The 15,838-nt window shown below is 57.2% G+C and overlaps 48 non-coding genes across 48 annotated transcripts in view; all 48 read right to left on the bottom strand.

Moving 5' to 3' along the window:
• Nucleotides 1-65: 65 nt before the first annotated feature.
• On the bottom strand, nt 66-184 carry LOC137178053 (5S ribosomal RNA). The gene has a single exon (XR_010926662.1). It is a non-coding gene; the product is annotated as a 5S ribosomal RNA (ribosomal RNA).
• Nucleotides 185-402: 218 nt separating this feature from the next.
• On the bottom strand, nt 403-521 carry LOC137178065 (5S ribosomal RNA). The gene has a single exon (XR_010926673.1). It is a non-coding gene; the product is annotated as a 5S ribosomal RNA (ribosomal RNA).
• Nucleotides 522-739: 218 nt separating this feature from the next.
• LOC137178076 (5S ribosomal RNA) lies at nt 740-858 on the bottom strand. The gene has a single exon (XR_010926684.1). It is a non-coding gene; the product is annotated as a 5S ribosomal RNA (ribosomal RNA).
• Nucleotides 859-1,076: 218 nt separating this feature from the next.
• On the bottom strand, nt 1,077-1,195 carry LOC137178088 (5S ribosomal RNA). Its single transcript, XR_010926695.1, has one exon. It is a non-coding gene; the product is annotated as a 5S ribosomal RNA (ribosomal RNA).
• Nucleotides 1,196-1,405: 210 nt separating this feature from the next.
• On the bottom strand, nt 1,406-1,524 carry LOC137178125 (5S ribosomal RNA). Its single transcript, XR_010926729.1, has one exon. It is a non-coding gene; the product is annotated as a 5S ribosomal RNA (ribosomal RNA).
• A 210-nt stretch (nt 1,525-1,734) lies between these two features.
• LOC137178100 (5S ribosomal RNA) lies at nt 1,735-1,853 on the bottom strand. Its single transcript, XR_010926706.1, has one exon. It is a non-coding gene; the product is annotated as a 5S ribosomal RNA (ribosomal RNA).
• Nucleotides 1,854-2,071: 218 nt separating this feature from the next.
• LOC137178111 (5S ribosomal RNA) lies at nt 2,072-2,190 on the bottom strand. Its single transcript, XR_010926717.1, has one exon. It is a non-coding gene; the product is annotated as a 5S ribosomal RNA (ribosomal RNA).
• A 218-nt stretch (nt 2,191-2,408) lies between these two features.
• Nucleotides 2,409-2,527, bottom strand: LOC137177918 (5S ribosomal RNA). Its single transcript, XR_010926533.1, has one exon. It is a non-coding gene; the product is annotated as a 5S ribosomal RNA (ribosomal RNA).
• Nucleotides 2,528-2,737: 210 nt separating this feature from the next.
• LOC137178124 (5S ribosomal RNA) lies at nt 2,738-2,856 on the bottom strand. The gene has a single exon (XR_010926728.1). It is a non-coding gene; the product is annotated as a 5S ribosomal RNA (ribosomal RNA).
• Nucleotides 2,857-3,074: 218 nt separating this feature from the next.
• On the bottom strand, nt 3,075-3,193 carry LOC137178029 (5S ribosomal RNA). The gene has a single exon (XR_010926640.1). It is a non-coding gene; the product is annotated as a 5S ribosomal RNA (ribosomal RNA).
• Nucleotides 3,194-3,403: 210 nt separating this feature from the next.
• On the bottom strand, nt 3,404-3,522 carry LOC137178135 (5S ribosomal RNA). The gene has a single exon (XR_010926735.1). It is a non-coding gene; the product is annotated as a 5S ribosomal RNA (ribosomal RNA).
• Nucleotides 3,523-3,740: 218 nt separating this feature from the next.
• On the bottom strand, nt 3,741-3,859 carry LOC137178142 (5S ribosomal RNA). The gene has a single exon (XR_010926736.1). It is a non-coding gene; the product is annotated as a 5S ribosomal RNA (ribosomal RNA).
• A 208-nt stretch (nt 3,860-4,067) lies between these two features.
• LOC137178108 (5S ribosomal RNA) lies at nt 4,068-4,186 on the bottom strand. Its single transcript, XR_010926714.1, has one exon. It is a non-coding gene; the product is annotated as a 5S ribosomal RNA (ribosomal RNA).
• Nucleotides 4,187-4,405: 219 nt separating this feature from the next.
• Nucleotides 4,406-4,524, bottom strand: LOC137178148 (5S ribosomal RNA). The gene has a single exon (XR_010926742.1). It is a non-coding gene; the product is annotated as a 5S ribosomal RNA (ribosomal RNA).
• A 218-nt stretch (nt 4,525-4,742) lies between these two features.
• LOC137178013 (5S ribosomal RNA) lies at nt 4,743-4,861 on the bottom strand. The gene has a single exon (XR_010926625.1). It is a non-coding gene; the product is annotated as a 5S ribosomal RNA (ribosomal RNA).
• Nucleotides 4,862-5,072: 211 nt separating this feature from the next.
• Nucleotides 5,073-5,191, bottom strand: LOC137178149 (5S ribosomal RNA). Its single transcript, XR_010926743.1, has one exon. It is a non-coding gene; the product is annotated as a 5S ribosomal RNA (ribosomal RNA).
• Nucleotides 5,192-5,409: 218 nt separating this feature from the next.
• LOC137178150 (5S ribosomal RNA) lies at nt 5,410-5,528 on the bottom strand. The gene has a single exon (XR_010926744.1). It is a non-coding gene; the product is annotated as a 5S ribosomal RNA (ribosomal RNA).
• A 218-nt stretch (nt 5,529-5,746) lies between these two features.
• Nucleotides 5,747-5,865, bottom strand: LOC137178151 (5S ribosomal RNA). The gene has a single exon (XR_010926745.1). It is a non-coding gene; the product is annotated as a 5S ribosomal RNA (ribosomal RNA).
• A 210-nt stretch (nt 5,866-6,075) lies between these two features.
• Nucleotides 6,076-6,194, bottom strand: LOC137178152 (5S ribosomal RNA). The gene has a single exon (XR_010926746.1). It is a non-coding gene; the product is annotated as a 5S ribosomal RNA (ribosomal RNA).
• Nucleotides 6,195-6,412: 218 nt separating this feature from the next.
• On the bottom strand, nt 6,413-6,531 carry LOC137178002 (5S ribosomal RNA). The gene has a single exon (XR_010926614.1). It is a non-coding gene; the product is annotated as a 5S ribosomal RNA (ribosomal RNA).
• Nucleotides 6,532-6,749: 218 nt separating this feature from the next.
• On the bottom strand, nt 6,750-6,868 carry LOC137178081 (5S ribosomal RNA). Its single transcript, XR_010926688.1, has one exon. It is a non-coding gene; the product is annotated as a 5S ribosomal RNA (ribosomal RNA).
• A 218-nt stretch (nt 6,869-7,086) lies between these two features.
• Nucleotides 7,087-7,205, bottom strand: LOC137178154 (5S ribosomal RNA). Its single transcript, XR_010926747.1, has one exon. It is a non-coding gene; the product is annotated as a 5S ribosomal RNA (ribosomal RNA).
• A 210-nt stretch (nt 7,206-7,415) lies between these two features.
• LOC137178155 (5S ribosomal RNA) lies at nt 7,416-7,534 on the bottom strand. The gene has a single exon (XR_010926748.1). It is a non-coding gene; the product is annotated as a 5S ribosomal RNA (ribosomal RNA).
• A 218-nt stretch (nt 7,535-7,752) lies between these two features.
• LOC137178003 (5S ribosomal RNA) lies at nt 7,753-7,871 on the bottom strand. The gene has a single exon (XR_010926615.1). It is a non-coding gene; the product is annotated as a 5S ribosomal RNA (ribosomal RNA).
• Nucleotides 7,872-8,089: 218 nt separating this feature from the next.
• Nucleotides 8,090-8,208, bottom strand: LOC137178156 (5S ribosomal RNA). Its single transcript, XR_010926749.1, has one exon. It is a non-coding gene; the product is annotated as a 5S ribosomal RNA (ribosomal RNA).
• Nucleotides 8,209-8,418: 210 nt separating this feature from the next.
• LOC137178157 (5S ribosomal RNA) lies at nt 8,419-8,537 on the bottom strand. Its single transcript, XR_010926750.1, has one exon. It is a non-coding gene; the product is annotated as a 5S ribosomal RNA (ribosomal RNA).
• Nucleotides 8,538-8,755: 218 nt separating this feature from the next.
• On the bottom strand, nt 8,756-8,874 carry LOC137178004 (5S ribosomal RNA). Its single transcript, XR_010926616.1, has one exon. It is a non-coding gene; the product is annotated as a 5S ribosomal RNA (ribosomal RNA).
• Nucleotides 8,875-9,092: 218 nt separating this feature from the next.
• LOC137178158 (5S ribosomal RNA) lies at nt 9,093-9,211 on the bottom strand. The gene has a single exon (XR_010926751.1). It is a non-coding gene; the product is annotated as a 5S ribosomal RNA (ribosomal RNA).
• A 210-nt stretch (nt 9,212-9,421) lies between these two features.
• Nucleotides 9,422-9,540, bottom strand: LOC137178160 (5S ribosomal RNA). The gene has a single exon (XR_010926753.1). It is a non-coding gene; the product is annotated as a 5S ribosomal RNA (ribosomal RNA).
• Nucleotides 9,541-9,758: 218 nt separating this feature from the next.
• Nucleotides 9,759-9,877, bottom strand: LOC137178161 (5S ribosomal RNA). Its single transcript, XR_010926754.1, has one exon. It is a non-coding gene; the product is annotated as a 5S ribosomal RNA (ribosomal RNA).
• A 210-nt stretch (nt 9,878-10,087) lies between these two features.
• Nucleotides 10,088-10,206, bottom strand: LOC137178039 (5S ribosomal RNA). The gene has a single exon (XR_010926649.1). It is a non-coding gene; the product is annotated as a 5S ribosomal RNA (ribosomal RNA).
• Nucleotides 10,207-10,424: 218 nt separating this feature from the next.
• On the bottom strand, nt 10,425-10,543 carry LOC137178162 (5S ribosomal RNA). The gene has a single exon (XR_010926755.1). It is a non-coding gene; the product is annotated as a 5S ribosomal RNA (ribosomal RNA).
• Nucleotides 10,544-10,761: 218 nt separating this feature from the next.
• On the bottom strand, nt 10,762-10,880 carry LOC137177985 (5S ribosomal RNA). Its single transcript, XR_010926598.1, has one exon. It is a non-coding gene; the product is annotated as a 5S ribosomal RNA (ribosomal RNA).
• A 210-nt stretch (nt 10,881-11,090) lies between these two features.
• Nucleotides 11,091-11,209, bottom strand: LOC137178036 (5S ribosomal RNA). Its single transcript, XR_010926646.1, has one exon. It is a non-coding gene; the product is annotated as a 5S ribosomal RNA (ribosomal RNA).
• Nucleotides 11,210-11,427: 218 nt separating this feature from the next.
• LOC137178163 (5S ribosomal RNA) lies at nt 11,428-11,546 on the bottom strand. The gene has a single exon (XR_010926756.1). It is a non-coding gene; the product is annotated as a 5S ribosomal RNA (ribosomal RNA).
• A 210-nt stretch (nt 11,547-11,756) lies between these two features.
• Nucleotides 11,757-11,875, bottom strand: LOC137178040 (5S ribosomal RNA). The gene has a single exon (XR_010926650.1). It is a non-coding gene; the product is annotated as a 5S ribosomal RNA (ribosomal RNA).
• Nucleotides 11,876-12,093: 218 nt separating this feature from the next.
• On the bottom strand, nt 12,094-12,212 carry LOC137178164 (5S ribosomal RNA). The gene has a single exon (XR_010926757.1). It is a non-coding gene; the product is annotated as a 5S ribosomal RNA (ribosomal RNA).
• A 218-nt stretch (nt 12,213-12,430) lies between these two features.
• LOC137177986 (5S ribosomal RNA) lies at nt 12,431-12,549 on the bottom strand. The gene has a single exon (XR_010926599.1). It is a non-coding gene; the product is annotated as a 5S ribosomal RNA (ribosomal RNA).
• Nucleotides 12,550-12,759: 210 nt separating this feature from the next.
• On the bottom strand, nt 12,760-12,878 carry LOC137178165 (5S ribosomal RNA). Its single transcript, XR_010926758.1, has one exon. It is a non-coding gene; the product is annotated as a 5S ribosomal RNA (ribosomal RNA).
• Nucleotides 12,879-13,088: 210 nt separating this feature from the next.
• Nucleotides 13,089-13,207, bottom strand: LOC137178042 (5S ribosomal RNA). Its single transcript, XR_010926652.1, has one exon. It is a non-coding gene; the product is annotated as a 5S ribosomal RNA (ribosomal RNA).
• Nucleotides 13,208-13,425: 218 nt separating this feature from the next.
• LOC137178166 (5S ribosomal RNA) lies at nt 13,426-13,544 on the bottom strand. Its single transcript, XR_010926759.1, has one exon. It is a non-coding gene; the product is annotated as a 5S ribosomal RNA (ribosomal RNA).
• A 218-nt stretch (nt 13,545-13,762) lies between these two features.
• On the bottom strand, nt 13,763-13,881 carry LOC137178167 (5S ribosomal RNA). The gene has a single exon (XR_010926760.1). It is a non-coding gene; the product is annotated as a 5S ribosomal RNA (ribosomal RNA).
• Nucleotides 13,882-14,099: 218 nt separating this feature from the next.
• Nucleotides 14,100-14,218, bottom strand: LOC137178015 (5S ribosomal RNA). Its single transcript, XR_010926626.1, has one exon. It is a non-coding gene; the product is annotated as a 5S ribosomal RNA (ribosomal RNA).
• Nucleotides 14,219-14,428: 210 nt separating this feature from the next.
• LOC137178168 (5S ribosomal RNA) lies at nt 14,429-14,547 on the bottom strand. Its single transcript, XR_010926761.1, has one exon. It is a non-coding gene; the product is annotated as a 5S ribosomal RNA (ribosomal RNA).
• Nucleotides 14,548-14,765: 218 nt separating this feature from the next.
• LOC137178016 (5S ribosomal RNA) lies at nt 14,766-14,884 on the bottom strand. Its single transcript, XR_010926627.1, has one exon. It is a non-coding gene; the product is annotated as a 5S ribosomal RNA (ribosomal RNA).
• Nucleotides 14,885-15,094: 210 nt separating this feature from the next.
• Nucleotides 15,095-15,213, bottom strand: LOC137178170 (5S ribosomal RNA). The gene has a single exon (XR_010926762.1). It is a non-coding gene; the product is annotated as a 5S ribosomal RNA (ribosomal RNA).
• Nucleotides 15,214-15,431: 218 nt separating this feature from the next.
• Nucleotides 15,432-15,550, bottom strand: LOC137178018 (5S ribosomal RNA). The gene has a single exon (XR_010926629.1). It is a non-coding gene; the product is annotated as a 5S ribosomal RNA (ribosomal RNA).
• Nucleotides 15,551-15,760: 210 nt separating this feature from the next.
• Nucleotides 15,761-15,838, bottom strand: part of LOC137178043 (5S ribosomal RNA) — a 119-nt gene continuing 41 nt past the window's right edge. Inside the window, exon 1 of the ribosomal RNA XR_010926653.1 lies at nt 15,761-15,838. This exon is cut by the window's right edge and continues 41 nt beyond it. This is a non-coding gene — a ribosomal RNA (5S ribosomal RNA).

The following is a 15,838-nucleotide window of genomic DNA, read 5'->3' on the forward strand; positions in this document are numbered from 1 at the left end:
ACGGAGGAAAACCAGAGAGGATCCCTACGTTAAACACGGCAGGAGCTTGTGGAGAAAAGTGAAAAAGCTTACAGCACCTGGTATTCCCAGGCGGTCTCCCATCCAAGTACTAACCAGGCCCGACCCTGCTTAGCTTCCGAGATCAGACGAGATCGGGCGTGTTCAGGGTGGTATGGCCGTAAGCTGTCCAAGGTACCACGCATGGGCCTTTTAGGGATGTCGCTCGTCAGACGCGCCTTCAACGCCCAGGCGGCAGCTGCGCTGAGAGCGTTCCGATCCGTTCCTCCGTCGGAGAAATACCAGAGAGTGGGACTCCCGCGCACAGTTCTGCAAAGACACGGAGGAAAACCAGAGAGGATCCCTACGTTAAACACGGCAGGAGCTTGTGGAGAAAAGTGAAAAAGCTTACAGCACCTGGTATTCCCAGGCGGTCTCCCATCCAAGTACTAACCAGGCCCGACCCTGCTTAGCTTCCGAGATCAGACGAGATCGGGCGTGTTCAGGGTGGTATGGCCGTAAGCTGTCCAAGGTACCACGCATGGGCCTTTTAGGGATGTCGCTCGTCAGACGCGCCTTCAACGCCCAGGCGGCAGCTGCGCTGAGAGCGTTCCGATCCGTTCCTCCGTCGGAGAAATACCAGAGAGTGGGACTCCCGCGCACAGTTCTGCAAAGACACGGAGGAAAACCAGAGAGGATCCCTACGTTAAACACGGCAGGAGCTTGTGGAGAAAAGTGAAAAAGCTTACAGCACCTGGTATTCCCAGGCGGTCTCCCATCCAAGTACTAACCAGGCCCGACCCTGCTTAGCTTCCGAGATCAGACGAGATCGGGCGTGTTCAGGGTGGTATGGCCGTAAGCTGTCCAAGGTACCACGCATGGGCCTTTTAGGGATGTCGCTCGTCAGACGCGCCTTCAACGCCCAGGCGGCAGCTGCGCTGAGAGCGTTCCGATCCGTTCCTCCGTCGGAGAAATACCAGAGAGTGGGACTCCCGCGCACAGTTCTGCAAAGACACGGAGGAAAACCAGAGAGGATCCCTACGTTAAACACGGCAGGAGCTTGTGGAGAAAAGTGAAAAAGCTTACAGCACCTGGTATTCCCAGGCGGTCTCCCATCCAAGTACTAACCAGGCCCGACCCTGCTTAGCTTCCGAGATCAGACGAGATCGGGCGTGTTCAGGGTGGTATGGCCGTAAGCTGTCCAAGGTACCACGCATGGGCCTTTTAGGGATGTCGCTCGTCAGACGCGCCTTCAACGCCCAGGCGGCAGCTGCGCTGAGAGCGTTCCGATCCGTCGGAGAAATACCAGAGAGTGGGACTCCCGCGCACAGTTCTGCAAAGACACGGAGGAAAACCAGAGAGGATCCCTACGTTAAACACGGCAGGAGCTTGTGGAGAAAAGTGAAAAAGCTTACAGCACCTGGTATTCCCAGGCGGTCTCCCATCCAAGTACTAACCAGGCCCGACCCTGCTTAGCTTACGAGATCAGACAAGATCGGGCGTGTTCAGGGTGGTATGGCCGTAAGCTGTCCAAGGTACCACGCATGGGCCTTTTAGGGATGTCGCTCGTCAGACGCGCCTTCAACGCCCAGGCGGCAGCTGCGCTGAGAGCGTTCCGATCCGTCGGAGAAATACCAGAGAGTGGGACTCCCGCGCACAGTTCTGCAAAGACACGGAGGAAAACCAGAGAGGATCCCTACGTTAAACACGGCAGGAGCTTGTGGAGAAAAGTGAAAAAGCTTACAGCACCTGGTATTCCCAGGCGGTCTCCCATCCAAGTACTAACCAGGCCCGACCCTGCTTAGCTTCCGAGATCAGACGAGATCGGGCGTGTTCAGGGTGGTATGGCCGTAAGCTGTCCAAGGTACCACGCATGGGCCTTTTAGGGATGTCGCTCGTCAGACGCGCCTTCAACGCCCAGGCGGCAGCTGCGCTGAGAGCGTTCCGATCCGTTCCTCCGTCGGAGAAATACCAGAGAGTGGGACTCCCGCGCACAGTTCTGCAAAGACACGGAGGAAAACCAGAGAGGATCCCAACGTTAAACACGGCAGGAGCTTGTGGAGAAAAGTGAAAAAGCTTACAGCACCTGGTATTCCCAGGCGGTCTCCCATCCAAGTACTAACCAGGCCCGACCCTGCTTAGCTTCCGAGATCAGACGAGATCGGGCGTGTTCAGGGTGGTATGGCCGTAAGCTGTCCAAGGTACCACGCATGGGCCTTTTAGGGATGTCGCTCGTCAGACGCGCCTTCAACGCCCAGGCGGCAGCTGCGCTGAGAGCGTTCCGATCCGTTCCTCCGTCGGAGAAATACCAGAGAGTGGGACTCCCGCGCACAGTTCTGCAAAGACACGGAGGAAAACCAGAGAGGATCCCTACGTTAAACACGGCAGGAGCTTGTGGAGAAAAGTGAAAAAGCTTACAGCACCTGGTATTCTCAGGCGGTCTCCCATCCAAGTACTAACCAGGCCCGACCCTGCTTAGCTTCCGAGATCAGACGAGATCGGGCGTGTTCAGGGTGGTATGGCCGTAAGCTGTCCAAGGTACCACGCATGGGCCTTTTAGGGATGTCGCTCGTCAGACGCGCCTTCAACGCCCAGGCGGCAGCTGCGCTGAGAGCGTTCCGATCCGTCGGAGAAATACCAGAGAGTGGGACTCCCGCGCACAGTTCTGCAAAGACACGGAGGAAAACCAGAGAGGATCCCTACGTTAAACACGGCAGGAGCTTGTGGAGAAAAGTGAAAAAGCTTACAGCACCTGGTATTCCCAGGCGGTCTCCCATCCAAGTACTAACCAGGCCCGACCCTGCTTAGCTTCCGAGATCAGACGAGATCGGGCGTGTTCAGGGTGGTATGGCCGTAAGCTGTCCAAGGTACCACGCATGGGCCTTTTAGGGATGTCGCTCGTCAGACGCGCCTTCAACGCCCAGGCGGCAGCTGCGCTGAGAGCGTTCCGATCCGTTCCTCCGTCGGAGAAATACCAGAGAGTGGGACTCCCGCGCACAGTTCTGCAAAGACACGGAGGAAAACCAGAGAGGATCCCTACGTTAAACACGGCAGGAGCTTGTGGAGAAAAGTGAAAAAGCTTACAGCACTTGGTATTCCCAGGCGGTCTCCCATCCAAGTACTAACCAGGCCCGACCCTGCTTAGCTTCCGAGATCAGACGAGATCGGGCGTGTTCAGGGTGGTATGGCCGTAAGCTGTCCAAGGTACCACGCATGGGCCTTTTAGGGATGTCGCTCGTCAGACGCGCCTTCAACGCCCAGGCGGCAGCTGCGCTGAGAGCGTTCCGATCCGTCGGAGAAATACCAGAGAGTGGGACTCCCGCGCACAGTTCTGCAAAGACACGGAGGAAAACCAGAGAGGATCCCTACGTTAAACACGGCAGGAGCTTGTGGAGAAAAGTGAAAAAGCTTACAGCACCTGGTATTCCCAGGCGGTCTCCCATCCAAGTACTAACCAGGCCCGACCCTGCTTAGCTTCCGAGATCAGACGAGATCGGGCGTGTTCAGGGTGGTATGGCCGTAAGCTGTCCAAGGTACCACGCATGGGCCTTTTAGGGATGTCGCTCGTCAGACGCGCCTTCAACGGCCAGGCGGCAGCTGCGCTGAGAGCGTTCCGATCCGTTCCTCCGTCGGAGAAATACCAGAGAGTGGGACTCCCGCGCACAGTTCTGCAAAGACACGGAGGAAAACCAGAGAGGATCCCTACGTTAAACACGGCAGGAGCTTGTGGAGAAAAGTGAAAAAGCTTACAGCACCTGGTATTCCCAGGCGGTCTCCCATCCAAGTACTAACCAGGCCCGACCCTGCTTAGCTTCCGAGATCAGACGAGATCGGGCGTGTTCAGGGTGGTATGGCCGTAAGCTGTCCAAGGTACCACGCATGGGCCTTTTAGGGATGTCGCTCGTCAGACGCGCCTTCAACGCCCAGGCGGCAGCTGCGCTGAGAGCGTTCCGATCCGTCGGAGAAATACCAGAGAGTGGGACTCCCGCGCACAGTTCTGCAAAGACACGGAGGAAAAGAGAGGATCCCTACGTAAACACGGCAGGAGCTTGTGGGAGAAGTGGATAACAGCTTTACAGCACCTGGTATTCCCAGGCGGTCTCCCATCCAAGTACTAACCAGGCCCGACCCTGCTTAGCTTCCGAGATCAGACGAGATCGGGCGTGTTCAGGGTGGTATGGCCGTAAGCTGTCCAAGGTACCACGCATGGGCCTTTTAGGGATGTCGCTCGTCAGACGCGCCTTCAACGGCCAGGCGGCAGCTGCGCTGAGAGCGTTCCGATCCGTTCCTCCGTCGGAGAAATACCAGAGAGTGGGACTCCCGCGCACAGTTCTGCAAAGACACGGAGGAAAACCAGAGAGGGATCCCTACGTTAAACACGGCAGGAGCTTGTGGAGAAAAGTGAAAAAGCTTACAGCACCTGGTATTCCCAGGCGGTCTCCCATCCAAGTACTAACCAGGCCCGACCCTGCTTAGCTTCCGAGATCAGACGAGATCGGGCGTGTTCAGGGTGGTATGGCCGTAAGCTGCCCAAGGTACCACGCATGGGCCTTTTAGGGATGTCGCTCGTCAGACGCGCCTTCAACGCCCAGGCGGCAGCTGCGCTGAGAGCGTTCCGATCCGTTCCTCCGTCGGAGAAATACCAGAGAGTGGGACTCCCGCGCACAGTTCTGCAAAGACACGGAGGAAAACCAGAGAGGATCCCTACGTTAAACACGGCAGGAGCTTGTGGAGAAAAGTGAAAAAGCTTACAGCACCTGGTATTCCCAGGCGGTCTCCCATCCAAGTACTAACCAGGCCCGACCCTGCTTAGTTTCCGAGATCAGACGAGATCGGGCGTGTTCAGGGTGGTATGGCCGTAAGCTGTCCAAGGTACCACGCATGGGCCTTTTAGGGATGTCGCTCGTCAGACGCGCCTTCAACGCCCAGGCGGCAGCTGCGCTGAGAGCGTTCCGATCCGTCGGAGAAATACCAGAGAGTGGGACTCCCGCGCACAGTTCTGCAAAGACACGGAGGAAAACCAGAGAGGATCCCTACGTTAAACACGGCAGGAGCTTGTGGGAGAAAAGTGAAAAAGCTTACAGCACCTGGTATTCCCAGGCGGTCTCCCATCCAAGTACTAACCAGGCCCGACCCTGCTTAGCTTCCGAGATCAGACGAGATCGGGCGTGTTCAGGGTGGTATGGCCGTAAGCTGCCCAAGGTACCACGCATGGGCCTTTTAGGGATGTCGCTCGTCAGACGCGCCTTCAACGCCCAGGCGGCAGCTGCGCTGAGAGCGTTCCGATCCGTTCCTCCGTCGGAGAAATACCAGAGAGTGGGACTCCCGCGCACAGTTCTGCAAAGACACGGAGGAAAACCAGAGAGGATCCCTACGTTAAACACGGCAGGAGCTTGTGGAGAAAAGTGAAAAAGCTTACAGCACCTGGTATTCCCAGGCGGTCTCCCATCCAAGTACTAACCAGGCCCGACCCTGCTTAGCTTCCGAGATCAGACGAGATCGGGCGTGTTCAGGGTGGTATGGCCGTAAGCTGCCCAAGGTACCACGCATGGGCCTTTTAGGGATGTCGCTCGTCAGACGCGCCTTCAACGCCCAGGCGGCAGCTGCGCTGAGAGCGTTCCGATCCGTTCCTCCGTCGGAGAAATACCAGAGAGTGGGACTCCCGCGCACAGTTCTGCAAAGACACGGAGGAAAACCAGAGAGGATCCCTACGTTAAACACGGCAGGAGCTTGTGGAGAAAAGTGAAAAAGCTTACAGCACCTGGTATTCCCAGGCGGTCTCCCATCCAAGTACTAACCAGGCCCGACCCTGCTTAGCTTCCGAGATCAGACGAGATCGGGCGTGTTCAGGGTGGTATGGCCGTAAGCTGTCCAAGGTACCACGCATGGGCCTTTTAGGGATGTCGCTCGTCAGACGCGCCTTCAACGCCCAGGCGGCAGCTGCGCTGAGAGCGTTCCGATCCGTCGGAGAAATACCAGAGAGTGGGACTCCCGCGCACAGTTCTGCAAAGACACGGAGGAAAACCAGAGAGGATCCCTACGTTAAACACGGCAGGAGCTTGTGGAGAAAAGTGAAAAAGCTTACAGCACCTGGTATTCCCAGGCGGTCTCCCATCCAAGTACTAACCAGGCCCGACCCTGCTTAGCTTCCGAGATCAGACGAGATCGGGCGTGTTCAGGGTGGTATGGCCGTAAGCTGCCCAAGGTACCACGCATGGGCCTTTTAGGGATGTCGCTCGTCAGACGCGCCTTCAACGCCCAGGCGGCAGCTGCGCTGAGAGCGTTCCGATCCGTTCCTCCGTCGGAGAAATACCAGAGAGTGGGACTCCCGCGCACAGTTCTGCAAAGACACGGAGGAAAACCAGAGAGGATCCCTACGTTAAACACGGCAGGAGCTTGTGGAGAAAAGTGAAAAAGCTTACAGCACCTGGTATTCCCAGGCGGTCTCCCATCCAAGTACTAACCAGGCCCGACCCTTCTTAGCTTCCGAGATCAGACGAGATCGGGCGTGTTCAGGGTGGTATGGCCGTAAGCTGTCCAAGGTACCACGCATGGGCCTTTTAGGGATGTCGCTCGTCAGACGCGCCTTCAACGCCCAGGCGGCAGCTGCGCTGAGAGCGTTCCGATCCGTTCCTCCGTCGGAGAAATACCAGAGAGTGGGACTCCCGCGCACAGTTCTGCAAAGACACGGAGGAAAACCAGAGAGGATCCCTACGTTAAACACGGCAGGAGCTTGTGGAGAAAAGTGAAAAAGCTTACAGCACCTGGTATTCCCAGGCCGTCTCCCATCCAAGTACTAACCAGGCCCGACCCTGCTTAGCTTCCGAGATCAGACGAGATCGGGCGTGTTCAGGGTGGTATGGCCGTAAGCTGTCCAAGGTACCACGCATGGGCCTTTTAGGGATGTCGCTCGTCAGACGCGCCTTCAACGCCCAGGCGGCAGCTGCGCTGAGAGCGTTCCGATCCGTTCCTCCGTCGGAGAAATACCAGAGAGTGGGACTCCCGCGCACAGTTCTGCAAAGACACGGAGGAAAACCAGAGAGGATCCCTACGTTAAACACGGCAGGAGCTTGTGGAGAAAAGTGAAAAAGCTTACAGCACCTGGTATTCCCAGGCGGTCTCCCATCCAAGTACTAACCAGGCCCGACCCTGCTTAGCTTCCGAGATCAGACGAGATCGGGCGTGTTCAGGGTGGTATGGCCGTAAGCTGTCCAAGGTACCACGCATGGGCCTTTTAGGGATGTCGCTCGTCAGACGCGCCTTCAACGCCCAGGCGGCAGCTGCGCTGAGAGCGTTCCGATCCGTCGGAGAAATACCAGAGAGTGGGACTCCCGCGCACAGTTCTGCAAAGACACGGAGGAAAACCAGAGAGGATCCCTACGTTAAACACGGCAGGAGCTTGTGGAGAAAAGTGAAAAAGCTTACAGCACCTGGTATTCCCAGGCGGTCTCCCATCCAAGTACTAACCAGGCCCGACCCTGCTTAGCTTCCGAGATCAGACGAGATCGGGCGTGTTCAGGGTGGTATGGCCGTAAGCTGCCCAAGGTACCACGCATGGGCCTTTTAGGGATGTCGCTCGTCAGACGCGCCTTCAACGCCCAGGCGGCAGCTGCGCTGAGAGCGTTCCGATCCGTTCCTCCGTCGGAGAAATACCAGAGAGTGGGACTCCCGCGCACAGTTCTGCAAAGACACGGAGGAAAACCAGAGAGGATCCCTACGTTAAACACGGCAGGAGCTTGTGGAGAAAAGTGAAAAAGCTTACAGCACCTGGTATTCCCAGGCGGTCTCCCATCCAAGTACTAACCAGGCCCGACCCTTCTTAGCTTCCGAGATCAGACGAGATCGGGCGTGTTCAGGGTGGTATGGCCGTAAGCTGTCCAAGGTACCACGCATGGGCCTTTTAGGGATGTCGCTCGTCAGACGCGCCTTCAACGCCCAGGCGGCAGCTGCGCTGAGAGCGTTCCGATCCGTTCCTCCGTCGGAGAAATACCAGAGAGTGGGACTCCCGCGCACAGTTCTGCAAAGACACGGAGGAAAACCAGAGAGGATCCCTACGTTAAACACGGCAGGAGCTTGTGGAGAAAAGTGAAAAAGCTTACAGCACCTGGTATTCCCAGGCGGTCTCCCATCCAAGTACTAACCAGGCCCGACCCTGCTTAGCTTCCGAGATCAGACGAGATCGGGCGTGTTCAGGGTGGTATGGCCGTAAGCTGCCCAAGGTACCACGCATGGGCCTTTTAGGGATGTCGCTCGTCAGACGCGCCTTCAACGCCCAGGCGGCAGCTGCGCTGAGAGCGTTCCGATCCGTCGGAGAAATACCAGAGAGTGGGACTCCCGCGCACAGTTCTGCAAAGACACGGAGGAAAACCAGAGAGGATCCCTACGTTAAACACGGCAGGAGCTTGTGGAGAAAAGTGAAAAAGCTTACAGCACCTGGTATTCCCAGGCGGTCTCCCATCCAAGTACTAACCAGGCCCGACCCTGCTTAGCTTCCGAGATCAGACGAGATCGGGCGTGTTCAGGGTGGTATGGCCGTAAGCTGCCCAAGGTACCACGCATGGGCCTTTTAGGGATGTCGCTCGTCAGACGCGCCTTCAACGCCCAGGCGGCAGCTGCGCTGAGAGCGTTCCGATCCGTTCCTCCGTCGGAGAAATACCAGAGAGTGGGACTCCCGCGCACAGTTCTGCAAAGACACGGAGGAAAACCAGAGAGGATCCCTACGTTAAACACGGCAGGAGCTTGTGGAGAAAAGTGAAAAAGCTTACAGCACCTGGTATTCCCAGGCGGTCTCCCATCCAAGTACTAACCAGGCCCGACCCTTCTTAGCTTCCGAGATCAGACGAGATCGGGCGTGTTCAGGGTGGTATGGCCGTAAGCTGTCCAAGGTACCACGCATGGGCCTTTTAGGGATGTCGCTCGTCAGACGCGCCTTCAACGCCCAGGCGGCAGCTGCGCTGAGAGCGTTCCGATCCGTTCCTCCGTCGGAGAAATACCAGAGAGTGGGACTCCCGCGCACAGTTCTGCAAAGACACGGAGGAAAACCAGAGAGGATCCCTACGTTAAACACGGCAGGAGCTTGTGGAGAAAAGTGAAAAAGCTTACAGCACCTGGTATTCCCAGGCGGTCTCCCATCCAAGTACTAACCAGGCCCGACCCTGCTTAGCTTCCGAGATCAGACGAGATCGGGCGTGTTCAGGGTGGTATGGCCGTAAGCTGCCCAAGGTACCACGCATGGGCCTTTTAGGGATGTCGCTCGTCAGACGCGCCTTCAACGCCCAGGCGGCAGCTGCGCTGAGAGCGTTCCGATCCGTCGGAGAAATACCAGAGAGTGGGACTCCCGCGCACAGTTCTGCAAAGACACGGAGGAAAACCAGAGAGGATCCCTACGTTAAACACGGCAGGAGCTTGTGGAGAAAAGTGAAAAAGCTTACAGCACCTGGTATTCCCAGGCGGTCTCCCATCCAAGTACTAACCAGGCCCGACCCTGCTTAGCTTCCGAGATCAGACGAGATCGGGCGTGTTCAGGGTGGTATGGCCGTAAGCTGTCCAAGGTACCACGCATGGGCCTTTTAGGGATGTCGCTCGTCAGACGCGCCTTCAACGCCCAGGCGGCAGCTGCGCTGAGAGCGTTCCGATCCGTTCCTCCGTCGGAGAAATACCAGAGAGTGGGACTCCCGCGCACAGTTCTGCAAAGACACGGAGTAGAACGAGAGAGGATCCCTACGTTAAACACGGCAGGAGCTTGTGGAGAAAAGTGAAAAAGCTTACAGCACCTGGTATTCCCAGGCGGTCTCCCATCCAAGTACTAACCAGGCCCGACCCTGCTTAGCTTCCGAGATCAGACGAGATCGGGCGTGTTCAGGGTGGTATGGCCGTAAGCTGTCCAAGGTACCACGCATGGGCCTTTTAGGGATGTCGCTCGTCAGACGCGCCTTCAACGCCCAGGCGGCAGCTGCGCTGAGAGCGTTCCGATCCGTCGGAGAAATACCAGAGAGTGGGACTCCCGCGCACAGTTCTGCAAAGACACGGAGGAAAACCAGAGAGGATCCCTACGTTAAACACGGCAGGAGCTTGTGGAGAAAAGTGAAAAAGCTTACAGCACCTGGTATTCCCAGGCGGTCTCCCATCCAAGTACTAACCAGGCCCGACCCTGCTTAGCTTACGAGATCAGACGAGATCGGGCGTGTTCAGGGTGGTATGGCCGTAAGCTGCCCAAGGTACCACGCATGGGCCTTTTAGGGATGTCGCTCGTCAGACGCGCCTTCAACGCCCAGGCGGCAGCTGCGCTGAGAGCGTTCCGATCCGTTCCTCCGTCGGAGAAATACCAGAGAGTGGGACTCCCGCGCACAGTTCTGCAAAGACACGGAGGAAAACCAGAGAGGATCCCTACGTTAAACACGGCAGGAGCTTGTGGAGAAAAGTGAAAAAGCTTACAGCACCTGGTATTCCCAGGCGGTCTCCCATCCAAGTACTAACCAGGCCCGACCCTGCTTAGCTTCCGAGATCAGACGAGATCGGGCGTGTTCAGGGTGGTATGGCCGTAAGCTGTCCAAGGTACCACGCATGGGCCTTTTAGGGATGTCGCTCGTCAGACGCGCCTTCAACGCCCAGGCGGCAGCTGCGCTGAGAGCGTTCCGATCCGTTCCTCCGTCGGAGAAATACCAGAGAGTGGGACTCCCGCGCACAGTTCTGCAAAGACACGGAGGAAAACCAGAGAGGATCCCTACGTTAAACACGGCAGGAGCTTGTGGAGAAAAGTGAAAAAGCTTACAGCACCTGGTATTCCCAGGCGGTCTCCCATCCAAGTACTAACCAGGCCCGACCCTGCTTAGCTTCCGAGATCAGACGAGATCGGGCGTGTTCAGGTTGGTATGGCCGTAAGCTGTCCAAGGTACCACGCATGGGCCTTTTAGGGATGTCGCTCGTCAGACGCGCCTTCAACGCCCAGGCGGCAGCTGCGCTGAGAGCGTTCCGATCCGTCGGAGAAATACCAGAGAGTGGGACTCCCGCGCACAGTTCTGCAAAGACACGGAGGAAAACCAGAGAGGATCCCTACGTTAAACACGGCAGGAGCTTGTGGAGAAAAGTGAAAAAGCTTACAGCACCTGGTATTCCCAGGCGGTCTCCCATCCAAGTACTAACCAGGCCCGACCCTGCTTAGCTTCCGAGATCAGCCGAGATCGGGCGTGTTCAGGGTGGTATGGCCGTAAGCTGTCCAAGGTACCACGCATGGGCCTTTTAGGGATGTTGCTCGTCAGACGCGCCTTCAACGCCCAGGCGGCAGCTGCGCTGAGAGCGTTCCGATCCGTTCCTCCGTCGGAGAAATACCAGAGAGTGGGACTCCCGCGCACAGTTCTGCAAAGACACGGAGTAGAACGAGAGAGGATCCCTACGTTAAACACGGCAGGAGCTTGTGGAGAAAAGTGAAAAAGCTTACAGCACCTGGTATTCCCAGGCGGTCTCCCATCCAAGTACTAACCAGGCCCGACCCTGCTTAGCTTCCGAGATCAGACGAGATCGGGCGTGTTCAGGGTGGTATGGCCGTAAGCTGTCCAAGGTACCACGCATGGGCCTTTTAGGGATGTCGCTCGTCAGACGCGCCTTCAACGCCCAGGCGGCAGCTGCGCTGAGAGCGTTCCGATCCGTCGGAGAAATACCAGAGAGTGGGACTCCCGCGCACAGTTCTGCAAAGACACGGAGGAAAACCAGAGAGGATCCCTACGTTAAACACGGCAGGAGCTTGTGGAGAAAAGTGAAAAAGCTTACAGCACCTGGTATTCCCAGGCGGTCTCCCATCCAAGTACTAACCAGGCCCGACCCTGCTTAGCTTACGAGATCAGACGAGATCGGGCGTGTTCAGGGTGGTATGGCCGTAAGCTGCCCAAGGTACCACGCATGGGCCTTTTAGGGATGTCGCTCGTCAGACGCGCCTTCAACGCCCAGGCGGCAGCTGCGCTGAGAGCGTTCCGATCCGTTCCTCCGTCGGAGAAATACCAGAGAGTGGGACTCCCGCGCACAGTTCTGCAAAGACACGGAGGAAAACCAGAGAGGATCCCTACGTTAAACACGGCAGGAGCTTGTGGAGAAAAGTGAAAAAGCTTACAGCACCTGGTATTCCCAGGCGGTCTCCCATCCAAGTACTAACCAGGCCCGACCCTGCTTAGCTTCCGAGATCAGACGAGATCGGGCGTGTTCAGGGTGGTATGGCCGTAAGCTGTCCAAGGTACCACGCATGGGCCTTTTAGGGATGTCGCTCGTCAGACGCGCCTTCAACGCCCAGGCGGCAGCTGCGCTGAGAGCGTTCCGATCCGTTCCTCCGTCGGAGAAATACCAGAGAGTGGGACTCCCGCGCACAGTTCTGCAAAGACATGGAGGAAAACCAGAGAGGATCCCTACGTTAAACACGGCAGGAGCTTGTGGAGAAAAGTGAAAAAGCTTACAGCACCTGGTATTCCCAGGCGGTCTCCCATCCAAGTACTAACCAGGCCCGACCCTGCTTAGCTTCCGAGATCAGACGAGATCGGGCGTGTTCAGGTTGGTATGGCCGTAAGCTGTCCAAGGTACCACGCATGGGCCTTTTAGGGATGTCGCTCGTCAGACGCGCCTTCAACGCCCAGGCGGCAGCTGCGCTGAGAGCGTTCCGATCCGTCGGAGAAATACCAGAGAGTGGGACTCCCGCGCACAGTTCTGCAAAGACACGGAGGAAAACCAGAGAGGATCCCTACGTTAAACACGGCAGGAGCTTGTGGAGAAAAGTGAAAAAGCTTACAGCACCTGGTATTCCCAGGCGGTCTCCCATCCAAGTACTAACCAGGCCCGACCCTGCTTAGCTTCCGAGATCAGACGAGATCGGGCGTGTTCAGGGTGGTATGGCCGTAAGCTGTCCAAGGTACCACGCATGGGCCTTTTAGGGATGTCGCTCGTCAGACGCGCCTTCAACGCCCAGGCGGCAGCTGCGCTGAGAGCGTTCCGATCCGTCGGAGAAATACCAGAGAGTGGGACTCCCGCGCACAGTTCTGCAAAGACACGGAGGAAAACCAGAGAGGATCCCTACGTTAAACACGGCAGGAGCTTGTGGAGAAAAGTGAAAAAGCTTACAGCACCTGGTATTCCCAGGCGGTCTCCCATCCAAGTACTAACCAGGCCCGACCCTGCTTAGCTTACGAGATCAGACGAGATCGGGCGTGTTCAGGGTGGTATGGCCGTAAGCTGCCCAAGGTACCACGCATGGGCCTTTTAGGGATGTCGCTCGTCAGACGCGCCTTCAACGCCCAGGCGGCAGCTGCGCTGAGAGCGTTCCGATCCGTTCCTCCGTCGGAGAAATACCAGAGAGTGGGACTCCCGCGCACAGTTCTGCAAAGACACGGAGGAAAACCAGAGAGGATCCCTACGTTAAACACGGCAGGAGCTTGTGGAGAAAAGTGAAAAAGCTTACAGCACCTGGTATTCCCAGGCGGTCTCCCATCCAAGTACTAACCAGGCCCGACCCTGCTTAGCTTCCGAGATCAGACGAGATCGGGCGTGTTCAGGGTGGTATGGCCGTAAGCTGTCCAAGGTACCACGCATGGGCCTTTTAGGGATGTCGCTCGTCAGACGCGCCTTCAACGCCCAGGCGGCAGCTGCGCTGAGAGCGTTCCGATCCGTTCCTCCGTCGGAGAAATACCAGAGAGTGGGACTCCCGCGCACAGTTCTGCAAAGACACGGAGGAAAACCAGAGAGGATCCCTACGTTAAACACGGCAGGAGCTTGTGGAGAAAAGTGAAAAAGCTTACAGCACCTGGTATTCCCAGGCGGTCTCCCATCCAAGTACTAACCAGGCCCGACCCTGCTTAGCTTCCGAGATCAGACGAGATCGGGCGTGTTCAGGGTGGTATGGCCGTAAGCTGTCCAAGGTACCACGCATGGGCCTTTTAGGGATGTCGCTCGTCAGACGCGCCTTCAACGCCCAGGCGGCAGCTGCGCTGAGAGCGTTCCGATCCGTTCCTCCGTCGGAGAAATACCAGAGAGTGGGACTCCCGCGCACAGTTCTGCAAAGACACGGAGGAAAACCAGAGAGGATCCCTACGTTAAACACGGCAGGAGCTTGTGGAGAAAAGTGAAAAAGCTTACAGCACCTGGTATTCCCAGGCGGTCTCCCATCCAAGTACTAACCAGGCCCGACCCTGCTTAGTTTCCGAGATCAGACGAGATCGGGCGTGTTCAGGGTGGTATGGCCGTAAGCTGTCCAAGGTACCACGCATGGGCCTTTTAGGGATGTCGCTCGTCAGACGCGCCTTCAACGGCCAGGCGGCAGCTGCGCTGAGAGCGTTCCGATCCGTCGGAGAAATACCAGAGAGTGGGACTCCCGCGCACAGTTCTGCAAAGACACGGAGGAAAACCAGAGAGGATCCCTACGTTAAACACGGCAGGAGCTTGTGGAGAAAAGTGAAAAAGCTTACAGCACCTGGTATTCCCAGGCGGTCTCCCATCCAAGTACTAACCAGGCCCGACCCTGCTTAGCTTCCGAGATCAGACGAGATCGGGCGTGTTCAGGGTGGTATGGCCGTAAGCTGTCCAAGGTACCACGCATGGGCCTTTTAGGGATGTCGCTCGTCAGACGCGCCTTCAACGCCCAGGCGGCAGCTGCGCTGAGAGCGTTCCGATCCGTTCCTCCGTCGGAGAAATACCAGAGAGTGGGACTCCCGCGCACAGTTCTGCAAAGACACGGAGGAAAACCAGAGAGGATCCCTACGTTAAACACGGCAGGAGCTTGTGGAGAAAAGTGAAAAAGCTTACAGCACCTGGTATTCCCAGGCGGTCTCCCATCCAAGTACTAACCAGGCCCGACCCTGCTTAGTTTCCGAGATCAGACGAGATCGGGCGTGTTCAGGGTGGTATGGCCGTAAGCTGTCCAAGGTACCACGCATGGGCCTTTTAGGGATGTCGCTCGTCAGACGCGCCTTCAACGGCCAGGCGGCAGCTGCGCTGAGAGCGTTCCGATCCGTCGGAGAAATACCAGAGAGTGGGACTCCCGCGCACAGTTCTGCAAAGACACGGAGGAAAACCAGAGAGGATCCCTACGTTAAACACGGCAGGAGCTTGTGGAGAAAAGTGAAAAAGCTTACAGCACCTGGTATTCCCAGGCGGTCTCCCATCCAAGTACTAACCAGGCCCGACCCTGCTTAGCTTCCGAGATCAGACGAGATCGGGCGTGTTCAGGGTGGTATGGCCGTAAGCTGTCCAAGGTACCACGCATGGGCCTTTTAGGGATGTCGCTCGTCAGACGCGCCTTCAACGCCCAGGCGGCAGCTGCGCTGAGAGCGTTCCGATCCGTTCCTCCGTCGGAGAAATACCAGAGAGTGGGACTCCCGCGCACAGTTCTGCAAAGACACGGAGGAAAACCAGAGAGGATCCCTACGTTAAACACGGCAGGAGCTTGTGGAGAAAAGTGAAAAAGCTTACAGCACCTGGTATTCCCAGGCGGTCTCCCATCCAAGTACTAACCAGGCCCGACCCTGCTTAGTTTCCGAGATCAGACGAGATCGGGCGTGTTCAGGGTGGTATGGCCGTAAGCTGTCCAAGGTACCACGCATGGGCCTTTTAGGGATGTCGCTCGTCAGACGCGCCTTCAACGGCCAGGCGGCAGCTGCGCTGAGAGCGTTCCGATCCGTCGGAGAAATACCAGAGAGTGGGACTCCCGCGCACAGTTCTGCAAAGACACGGAGGAAAACCAGAGAGGATCCCTACGTTAAACACGGCAGGAGCTTGTGGAGAAAAGTGAAAAAGCTTACAGCACCTGGTATTCCCAGGCGGTCTCCCATCCAAGTACTAACCAGGCCCGACCCTGCTTAGCTTACGAGAT

Source organism: Thunnus thynnus, chromosome 24, assembly GCF_963924715.1.
Source record: "Thunnus thynnus chromosome 24, fThuThy2.1, whole genome shotgun sequence".
Classification (NCBI taxonomy): domain Eukaryota; kingdom Metazoa; phylum Chordata; class Actinopteri; order Scombriformes; family Scombridae; genus Thunnus; species Thunnus thynnus.